The 12,111-nt window shown below is 24.9% G+C and overlaps 1 protein-coding gene across 1 annotated transcript in view; it reads right to left on the bottom strand.

Moving 5' to 3' along the window:
• LOC111686939 overlaps positions 1 to 11,082 on the bottom strand; it is a 360,960-nt gene extending 349,878 nt beyond the window's left edge. Inside the window, exon 1 of the mRNA XM_046945546.1 lies at positions 10,333 to 11,082. The gene's annotated coding sequence lies outside the window, so the exon portion shown is untranslated. The remainder of the gene's footprint in view (positions 1 to 10,332) is intronic.
• Positions 11,083 to 12,111: the final 1,029 nt, after the last annotated feature.

Raw genomic sequence — 12,111 nt, 5'->3', positions numbered from 1 at the left:
ATGCAAACCCCTTTTATAAAATAATAAACAAAAATGTCAACAACATCTATTAACCTTTATAACAAAAAAAAATTAAAAATATTTTAAGCCAAAAAGGGTCACCTTAATTGTAACCGCGCCAGAACCCAAACAAAAATTCATTTCATACACAATGTCGTTATTCTTACATTTATGGTGAGTGGGTTCACAGCTCAGTTGGTGTCACCCTTCTCCTCCACTTTAACATACTTAATGTTGTATATGTTGTTTTTGTCTTTCTGTGCTTTCAGCAAGAGTTCGAGAGTTTTTATATGTATATATTGCTTGTTTTACTTCTCACATTTTTTGTGGGTTTTACAAATAAATCCATTTGCACTTCCGTTTCCGCAGAAATGGTTTACCCCAACTCTATGCACACACAAAAACGCACACCAACATACATACATTTATACACCAAACACATACATAACAAATTTGTAACAAAAGTAGCGTTAGTATATGAAGAACAAGTAAAAATGAAAGAACACTGCAAACTTTAGTGACACTAACGCTCATTGAAAATTCTAAAGCTTGTTTGATAAATACATGCGACATACTAACAGGTCCCAGAACTACAAGTTGCTGATATTTCTCTTTTTTTCACTTTCTTTGATCGAAAAGGGAAAAGGAGTGTATACTGTGTAACCTAATAAATAAAGATTTAATTTTAAAGTCTAGTATTTTTCTCTTCGCTTCAACTATGTATATTAAAGAGCTTGTAAATGTTGTTTATTCTATGGCTAAATGAAAATTTAATTAAATAAATTAAATGGTTACTTGTTTTTCAGTTTTTTTTTTTTGTAGCTTTGTATTATTGTTAAATGGTACATTTAAATACAATTTTTTACTTTTCCTTTTTTTGTATTATTGTTTATTAGGGTCAAGTTGTTATTATACAAGTCCATTTATACATATGTTTATTTGTATACGTATGTAAGTATGTGTATTTGTTTGTGCTATTATGAGTTTTTTTTTTTTTTTGGTTTTTGTGTTTTTATGCAGAAGTAGAAAAAAGCCAGTAATTTATAATTTTTTAATTAATTCTGTACTCTTAATGAGGTTGTGCTTTACACTTTATTATAACATCATGTTGTTTTTTAATTTATTTATATGCATTCATATATATTTTTTAAATATATTATATTTTTTATATTTATTTTCCAACAAAAACATTTACTTTTTATTCTATTTTAATTTGAGGTTTTGTTTTTAAACAGTTAACGTCAGTAGCGGCTTATTAATAAGTTTATAGGATTTTTTTTAATTTTAAATATTAAAATGTTTAACAAAATATTAAAAATGTTTGTACATATGTATATTTCTTGTTAAAAAAACGAATATCAATACATTTTAATTTTTTTTTATAGAAATAAGTATATATATAAGTATATGTATGTAAATATATCGGAGTTGATCAAACTGTGCCTATTTGACTGTCCAAAAGAGTATCCCGATAAACAGCTTTTTTAAGAATATCTCAAGTACTAAACACTAGAAAAATTAAAAATATTTTTTTTAATGATCCTCAGTTCAATTTTTGAGAAATAAAATATTTTAGTATATATCGAAATGAATCTTAAAAATTCCGTAATTTTGAACTGATTACGGCAAAAATAATTTTAAATTTTTTGCAGAATATTTTTGGTCTTCAATATGATTTTTTTTCTTTTTATCGTCAAAATTTTCGTAATTTTTAGATCATCATTTGGTTTAGCCTACTTTAAAATTTTTTTAAATTTTAAAATAGGCTGAACAAAACAATAAAAATTGTTTTGCGGACCAGATATATACTAAAAAAATTGTAATCATTTTTCCCTTGAAAAGCTCAAAATTACGGAATTTTCGACAAACAAATCCGAAAAGATTGCATAAAAAATATTTTTGAGTATATTATACTAAGATCAAGATTTTCATTCGCTTTTAGAAAAAATATGTTTTTTTTTCTCTGGTTAGTACATTAAAACGCATCGTTTTAGAGGCATTCTTCCTAAAAAGTGGTTCACGGGAAACCCTAATGTCCATCCATCCGTTTATCTATCTGTGTGTGCTTTGAAATCAATTATATAATGACTTCTGTTATCTTGTGGATCCGAGACCGGCTTTTCTACTTAAAGATGCAAAAATCACTCTAAAAATTACGGAGACATGTGCAAAATGAAACTATCCCCAAAACTATCAACGAAATATTGTACATATTAATATATATTTGTATGAACTAGATCCTTTTTTGTTGTAATCATTTAGTTTTTATTTTATACCAGATTTAACACTGTTAACGGCTAAAATTAGGAATGTAAACAGTTCGTCAATAAATAGGAGATTAAGAACATGGTAAATAAAAAGTACAAATCTTAACACGCAAATAAAAAAAGTACAAACAAAATGATAAAGTAAAAAATAAAGTACTTCTATATCAGATTTAAAGGAAGTCATTACTAGAATACTTCTAAGTAATGCAGACGGTATGTAATAGTTATTGTATGTGATTATGTAAGAACAACCCATTACCGAATTTTTGCTAAGAAAAATCAAAAAAAAAACGTTCTCAAAATTACAAAAAGCAACATGTTAATGGAGCTCTGGAGTGAGAAACATAGGCAACAACTGAATGCCTGGGTTCAAATCCCGACTGAGAATTTTTTTATTTCTTGCAAAATGGGCCCAAAATAACTAGCTACCACATAACATATTTGTAGGTTTATTCGTAATAAATAAGTAACCACTTATTCAAGGTAGGTACATATTATTAGAACCTAGTCGAACAACAAAAATAATTAGTTATTCACCCCAATAGTAATTAGCTTCCAAGTGATTCCATGATTACTTTCTAGCTTATTAAGTAATGAATCTTACGAAATATGAAGACAAAAAAAATCCATTTGATTTAAGCTACAATGTATACTTAATTTGCGAAAAATAAGATTGATTTTAGAAAATGGAATTAATATCAAAATCAGAACATTTCAGAAGAGAATTTAATTACATAAACACGTGTCATACATTTAAACACATATGTAAAAATTTATATAAAATATACGGTGATATTATTTATTATAAACTACTTATTGCAAAAATATTTTTAACTAAACGAGAATTATATGTGAGGATAAGAATGTGTAATTATTCCAAAACTACAAAGTTGTTTTATGAAAAAAAAAAAATATTTTTATATTTATGAAAACATTTCAAGGCTATAGTTTTGATAATCTCTCTCATATTATCTCCGCCGATCCTGTCATTAAACTATTTGAATTTAATTGAACAATCATAAATTTTATAAAAATTTTCCACTTCACTTAATATTCAGGTTACACTTGAAACAGATAATTAATTAATTTCCATAGCATTTAAATATTTTTTTCCCGCTAAAACTTATTTACATAGTTGCCCTTACAAAAAACATATAAAAAATAATAATAACAATATATTTAATAAGCATTTAAGAGAGCATATTGTTTTTACATGCATACATGTATTTATATATATTTTTTTCAATGTATTATTAATTCTATAATAATTTTTATTAAATCTATTTTTTTTTTCTCTGAACTTTTATTAAAAACTTAATAAATAATTGATTCTTATATTTGTAAGTATGTTTTCTAGAAAATTATTTGTTTGATTTACTGAATAAAATAAAAACAAATGTTAGTTGCAATAATATATGTTTTCCTTTTAATATAATAATAAGTTTAAAATTTTATGCTAAATTTGTTTAAAAAATAATTTAATTTATTTATTGCAAAATCCATACAATAATATAATATTGCCTTTCTAACTGAAATAAAAATAACAAAGATATATTATTGTTATAATAATAACCGACAGCCATTTAAAGTTTTCAATTACTTATGTATTTTAAATATAGAAAACAATTGATATTAATTTAATAAATATGAATATATTTCTTATTCTAGATCTGCTGTGAATTTAATGCACAGGAAGTAAAATTTATTATTAAATTTATTTAAATTTTTTTAGCTTTAGCATGAAACATCCTAGATATTAAAAACGATTCTAGATAATAACACATTGGGTTTGATTAAATAAAACAAAAGCAAAAATGATTTAACAGAATAACATTTCTTATTTAATCCAATCTATTTATACTTAACGCAAAATACATGAATTCAGACACTTACTTATAATTCTCATTAAGTTATTTTAAAAATAAATAGTTTTTTTTTAAATTTCACAACAATATTGATTATGTTATTTATTGCAATGAATTTTTTTTTAGAAATATTCTGAGTTTTTTAAATCAAAAACGAATTAACCCCAAAAAGGTTGAAAATTGGGAATATCTGTAAGGGCGATTTTATCTATCTTACTTAATGTGAAATGACTTCAATATCTTTGGTTATTTTTAGGTGCTGCAACCGAATCTGATATTTTCTATCACCCAAAATGATATTAAATATTTTGTTCATATATTTCGAACATTTTATATAATTATAAAGATATTGAACATATTTCTTTCTTTTTAATTTTTTTATTTCCTTCATATGGACATTTCCGTAAAATTTTAAAATTTCCTTAACAAAATTGGTGAAATTTTGAAACTGGATTTTTTAAACTGCCCTTTGAAGGGTAACAGTTTCTTTTTTTTTTTTGAGAGACAACCTTTATTCGAAACTTCTGAAAAATTACAGAATTTTACATTTGGGACTCAAATATACAGTCTTTTTAGAAACTTTAATTTTACTGATTCAGTAATGAAAATAAATTTGATTTCGATACATATTTTTTAACAACATTTTGATCACATTGGATCATAATATAGTCGTGTATAACAAACAATATTATGGTAAATAAAAATATTTTGATATTTAATCATAATATGATATTTTAAAATTGACGAAATCAGCACGAAATCAGGACTAGAGAAAATTATTGAAAAGTTTTTTAATCGTTGTCCTGTGTTAGTAAAGAACTAATTAGTTTTTTGAAACTAATTGATAATGTATACATACATACACTAAAAAATCTCAAATCAAATAAAGTTAGTACAAACAACTTGATAGAAGTTATGTATGCAAAACCTAATATCTTTTGTTGGTCAAAGTGATCTTACAGCGCACTTCCTTTGAGAATTTTTTATTTTCTATATTTCAGTTTTTTTAACGTAGCCTGAACGTGTTTGAAGTTTTACACTAATGTGAGAAGAATATAATTAAAATTAGTATGTGATTTAGCGAAACCGAAAAAAAATAAATTTTAGCCCTCAAGATAGGTGGACGGATGGACGGACAGACAAACAAATACAAAAAAACCTTGACCAAAATTTTAATATTATTCAACATACGCATAAACTTCCATTTGTACTTCTTAATAAAGAACTTTCATTGCCAAATTAATTAATTAATTTTTATTTAACTGCAGTAACCTTTCTTTGTCATTTTTACTTTTTCTTCATGTAAATACTTATATAAATTAATCATTTAAAGTGCACATCCTTATAATATTCAGCCAAAAGAGAACTTAATTGATTCTCAATATACCTATCCTTCACAAGTATTTACATTTTCTTTTTGAAAAGAGACTTTTGTTTTTATAGCTTTTTTTCTTTAGGTTTTCACAACAATTTTAATATTTATACAAAGTATACAGAGCGTACTTTTTGGTAAACAAATTACCGATATAATAAAAAATAAAATAAAGAAAAAGAACGATATTAAGCAGCTTTTGTATGAAATTGAAATGCAATAATAAATGAATTTATCTGATTGAAGATATCAATCATTTTATGACAGAAGGACAAAAGACAAACACACGAGAGAATTTACCCAGTAGAGCTGAGTGTATGAAGTTTTTTTTTTACTTGACAATGCAAACCAGAAGTTATGTAAGTAACCCTTACTAATTGAAAGAGTAATGATTTTAACTAAATTTTTAAAAACATAATTTGTTGTAAAGTCAATATGGGTATTTTAAATGAAATCAATAAACTTTCTTTAAGGGCACTTCACACTCCACGATCAGCCGAGCCACCAACCAAATACCATTACACACTTACACACAGAGGAAGAAGGGAAAAAAGTTAAAACAAAAATCTCAGGTGAATTTACTTACAGCCAAAATGAAAAAAAAAGGGGCCAACAAAATATATATAAAAATTTTGCTGTGAATAAAAATAAAACCATAAAACCATAAGAAGAAATAAAAAAAGTTTATATTTCTCGTAACGAATAAACGAAATTAAGGTATAAAATAATATAATTTGAATAATTTTTACAAAAGGATAATACTATGTTTAAGCTTCACCTACTCCCTACACTATACAGCTAACCCCCGCAAAAATAAATGAAAAAAACAAAAGGTTTTCAAAAGAGATCAATAAACATTGAGTATTTTCCCAAAATACATATATAATTTTTAAGTGTTATTTAGCATGAATTTCTAAAAATAAAAAAAACAAGTAGCGAAAAAATAAATTTCAAAGTTTTATTAAATTCCATTTGTCTAAAGGGGCTTAAAATTTCTGCAACACAAAAGGCTTAAAATTTACTGTATTCCTGTAAAAATATATTTTTTTTCTTCAACAAAGTTAAAAATATTTTAAATTTTTCCTTTTTTTGTTCATTGTTGTATGTAAATATCAAATATTTTGACCGAAAATTTTATTATGGAAACTTTCTTTTTCTTTTGCAGCATATAATGAGAAAAAAGGTTGTTCTTTTTTTTCTCTACCTCCACACAAGGTCATTCGAGCTTTGAGGAAAAAAGATGAAGAGAATATTTTTAAAAAGTTAAGAAATTTAGAAAGTTAATATGATGAAACTTTTTTTAAAAAAAAGTTTAATTTTGTTGGTAGATGTAAAAAAACACAATGAAATTTACTTTTAATACATAATTTTGCAATTAAAATATTTTGACACAAATAGTTACTAAACATCAAAAAAGCAAGGTCAATCACAGTTGAGGTTGAAAATTCTTTTGAAGTTGTCATACAAAATATTTTTGAAATTATTCTTATAAATTACAAAAATATTTTATATATTTTTAAAGTTTTTTTAAAAAGTCACAGAGTAAATGAAAAATATTTATTAAATTAATTTAAAATAAAGCAAAATGAAGTAAAATCCCTGCAGGAAATGAACTAGTACAAAAATCACAAAAAAGTTTTCAATGGTAAACTTTCCTTTACCATCTTATTTCTCAAATTATCTAACGTCAGTAGATCAATTTTGCACTCAAAAGGGAGGATTTGAAATTTTTTTATAAATTTGTAATTGATTTAATTAACCTTTTAATTTGGTGTTTTTTTTTTTTTTTTTTTTTGTTTGGATTTTTAGTTATTTATTCAAAATATATTCTAATAATTCATAAGTAGTCAGTAAGACAAAAGAGCAACCCTTGCACCAAGGTTAGTTCTATTGGATAGTAGGACAGACACAAATTTTCAGCTCGATCGGTTAAGAATTGCCAGTGTACATTTTGTTTTGTACATTTTAGTCATAAAAGCATTTTCATTAGATGAGTGTAACTTTTCACCTATTGGTCTTAGCAAAAATCATCTAAATTGTTAAATTCATTACATTAATATATTTTTTAAATTAAAATTTCATTTTTATTATATTTTGAGTTAATTTAAATAATATAAAAACTTAAGACCAAGCCTACTCTCAGAATTTTAAAAAAATGCATCATACCTAAATTTCTATATGAAACACTTTGAAAAAAATCCTATAAAGGGGAGTCCCTTGTTCCTATTTTCAGTGGCTATTTCTTAAGATTTTTTTTTTAAAAATCGTTCAATTGTCTTATTGCTCTTATTATTTTCTAAAAAAAAATTATCCAATATTAATCAATTTAGGCCCTAATGAAATCCAATGTCTTTTAGCTTGATCATATTTTATTTAAAATATTATAGTTATAACATAAGGATAATGATATCAAAAAACGTCCTTCAGTCAAGGATATTTTAAAAAGCCCAGAAAAGTTTATATCAAACAACCGTAATTTCGTAATTACACGAAAAATGTGTGTACAAAGTTTCATCGAAATCGGAGAAGGTCATGTTCAAAATCCTACTTTTTGTTCTAAAATTTTCGGAATAACGTTATTTTATTTTATAAAACGATACTATATGTGTATATATCGGTTGTTCACTTAAGGAAGACAGAAAAATCCAAAAAAAAATATTTATCAGAACTTCTACACGCAGAGAAAAATCATAGTTTGACATGGTTTCTATAACGAAACTATGTTCACTTTAACAATATATTGTTATCGAAAACATATTATTGTTATTTTAATTCTATTCAAACAATATTGTTATTACTGTGATCATTTTCATGATCATGGCATTTATAAATTTGAGTATGATTTACTGCAAAAAAAAATATTTTTTCAATAACTAAATTATTGTCACGATGTAAACATATTAAGTTTCCCAAAACCATTTAAACTTACAAATAACCATTATATGTTAAGTTGATATATGTTGTATAACCATTGTATGTTATGTTGTTATAAATAACCATTATTTGTTATGTTGTTCTATGTCTGTAAGTACAACTACAAAACAACTTTATTCACACACCCCATACATATTTTTTTTTTGTGTGTGTTGTTTTGCGCGACAATAAAATGATTTGATATAATTCTCATTTGGTTTATAACATTATTTGTATAAGTATTTCACTTTGTATCAAATTTAGATTTGTTATCGTGTTTACTATTTAGAAACTGTAATTTTACTGATTTAGTAATCAAAAGAAATTTGATTTCGATATTTTTCATAATGTAGTCATGTTATATATGACATGATAAGATATTTCCACTGCGTTTAATCATAATATGAAATTTTAAAATTGTTACAATAACCATAATATATTTAGGTTACAATCATAATTTAACCATAATATGTTGAACAAGGTTACCACAACCATGTTTTTTTCTCTGCCAAAATATGTGGCAGATTTAAAATTCTAAAATTGTTCTAAAATTTGTAAATATATGGACTAGATTGAATTAAATTGGCCATAGTATTTCTTTTTGGGATTTTATTTTCAAAAATTTAGATAATTTATTTTCTTTACCTAAGAAAACACACGAAAATATTTTAACAAAGAACTTACATTAAAAAAAACACGAATTTGTAGAAATTGTCTTTAATTTTTCACTTATCACAACAATCATAATTACTTGCATATGCCCACGAATGACCTTAAACAGAGATTTAAATTTATGCAACCTGCAAAATCGTTAAACATTAAATAAATTTTAAAATTATTACAAAATCACTAACAAAATTTAATACTCTGTTGTCAATACTCTATCCCTAGAGTATTTTCGTTTCCTGCAATAACAAAAAATTCCTTTAAAATAAACTAAAAGATTCGTTAGCTAAAGCAAAACTATTGCTTTGCCAAAAAAAAAAAGAAAATTCTTACTAGCAACTAACAAACTGTGTGGGTATAACAAACAAACAACCAAAAAAACTAGTTGCTCAAAAAATTCCTATTTAGGTTTTCCTATCTTCTTTCAGCAAAAACTAGACAAGGTACTTAAAATTTCTGCTACTTTTCACAGGCACACTTTCATAATATTTTGACAAATTAACAATAATATGCTCTAAAAAACTTTGAGGAAATCAGGACAAACTTTAAACTAGAAAATGAAACGAAAAAAGAAAACAAGAAAAAAACATTATAAAACAAAAATTTTATATAAAAATTTCCTAGTAAAGGCTAGAAAAAAAGGATTTCATTTGCTGTCGTATGTCAAAACTGACATACAAGTCTAGAAAACCATATGTTGGCAATTTATCAGGTTTTTTCTGTCTTGTGTGTTTAGAGTTTTGTCTTCATTATATTTGTTTGTTGTTGCTTTGTATATAGAATAAAAACATGAAAATAGAAAAGAAAATAAATTATTTACTCGTCCTGAGAGCCTTTCGGAGCAATATAAAAAGCGCGGAAAAAAGTTAAAAGAAAATGGTTTAAAACTTGCCTTAGCAAGAAAAATCAGGCCATAGACAAGGAACAGGGTTACAAAGGGGTTTTTTTGCAGCAGCAATATATGGCGGCATTGAACTCATCAACTGCACTCGAGATGTAAGTGATTCATTAAAAGATATAAAAGTAATTTTTATTTAGAAAATGAAAGAAATTGATAAGCAACATTTTTGGCAGCTTAAAAATTTAGGTTAAAATAGCAAATGTAATTTAAAAGGAAAATTATCCAAAAAAATAATAATAAATTTTTGTTTATTTTAAAAATTGCATAGTTATTAGAAAAAAAATCAATAAAAATAAGCGAAAATTTTCACACTGTTTTAAATATAGGAGAAAGAAATAGTAAGCTCACCTATTGTTTAGTTTGCTTTATTAAAGTTTCTACAAAATTCTTTTTTTTTCGTAATTTTCAGTATATTTTGGCACTTTAAAACACTAACCAATCACTTGTACAATTTTGAATGTAAACACTATTTTCATACATATTTTAATAAAAAATGTTTAGAAAATTTTTTTATATTTGTTAACTAATACTTCTACATATATTCCTCGTTTAATAATATTTTTATTTATATGCTTTCCTTTTTCTCAGCATAAATTTTCTTGTTTAAAATTTTATATTTATTTAAGCCCTTTTCACATCACGTTACCTTAACTAACGTCGTTTCATCGATAAACTTTTTAAACATTAAACTGTTGTTTTTTTTTCGCTTTTATATGTTAAAATAATGATTTAATTACAAAAGGATTAAGGTGATATAATGACTGTATTAATCGCTTTATTTTATCTTATTTTGCTTTCTTTTGTGAAATAATTTTTTAATGGCGAATCAATGATATACATATATATTTTTTTGTAATACGCTTATTACCACTCACGGTTTGTTTTTGCCTTATTTTTATAAACCTTAAATTCTTAAACACACGCACGTAATTATATATAAATCTTTAATATGATAGGCTTTAAGAAAGAAAGAAAAAACGGACTCGATATATATTTTTTTTGGTGAAAAAAACTTTTACACACTTTACTTATAGTATATTAAACGAAATTTGAAATTTTCGTAAAATTCTTGCGTTATTGGCAACCGTTACGTGTAAAATTCACGCGAAGACTAATATAAGCTTCGTCTTTCACAGCATCGTAACACTTTTTTCCATAATGTATACAAAAGTTCAGCATTCACACACACACATCGCCAAAACATACATATTTTTACAATAAGAATCATTTACAGTCCAAAAGAATACAATCCACACAGCATCCTCTAAAGAAAAACCTGTACAACATCAACAATGAAGCTTACTCCAACATTAAACTATCACACACTTAAATCTATTTCTGCAAAACCAACAGCTGTTTATCACTCATAAATCTTCTCTCTCCCTCTCTTTTTCAGCTGCATCTTATTATTTTATAACTGTTACCTATAGCTTCCCCAAACAGCATCCATTTGTTTGTTACAAAAAGGGAATTTTTCTCTGAAACTCTTTCCAGCACGTGCTTTTATAAAAAAATCTATTACAGTTATTTCTCTCTAAAAAATCAATTCTCTCTATTATTCTCCCTGTATACCGTTATATTTGTTGGAGTATTTATGTTTTTGTTTGTTTTCATTATTTGCTTCTTCATATAAAATTTATGAATTTTTCTTTTTTTGTATACATTTTAATATTTTCCCTATTTTTATTTGTGGTATTGTTGTTGTTTTATTTTTGCTATTTTCTTTTAATTTTTAGCCTGTTTGTTCTATATTTAATTTTGTTCATAGTAGGTTAGGTCAGTGACGTATTGTATGGATGAAGGAATATTTGTGTAAATCTCTTTAGCTACAATATTTCCGTTTTTTTTTTTTGGCGATGATAATGATGTTATTAAACATATTATAATTATCATTATTAAATACAGTGTGATACAAAATTTAAATTTTAAAAATATTTAAACTTACACTTATACTAGACTTTTAAATTTCAGTCCATTTGTTCAAAAAATTACAAGACTTTATATAAGTTTATGTACTAAACTGTAGTCTAGTCTATAGTCTAGTCTATAGTCTAGTCTATAGTCTAGTCTATAGTCTAGTCTATAGTCTAGTCTATAGTCTAGTCTATAGTCTAGTCTATAGTCTAG

This window comes from Lucilia cuprina, chromosome 3 (assembly GCF_022045245.1).
Source record: "Lucilia cuprina isolate Lc7/37 chromosome 3, ASM2204524v1, whole genome shotgun sequence".
Classification (NCBI taxonomy): Eukaryota; Metazoa; Arthropoda; class Insecta; order Diptera; family Calliphoridae; genus Lucilia; species Lucilia cuprina.
The sequence above is the reverse complement of the archived record's forward strand: the minus strand, read 5'-3'. Positions and strand labels throughout refer to the sequence as shown.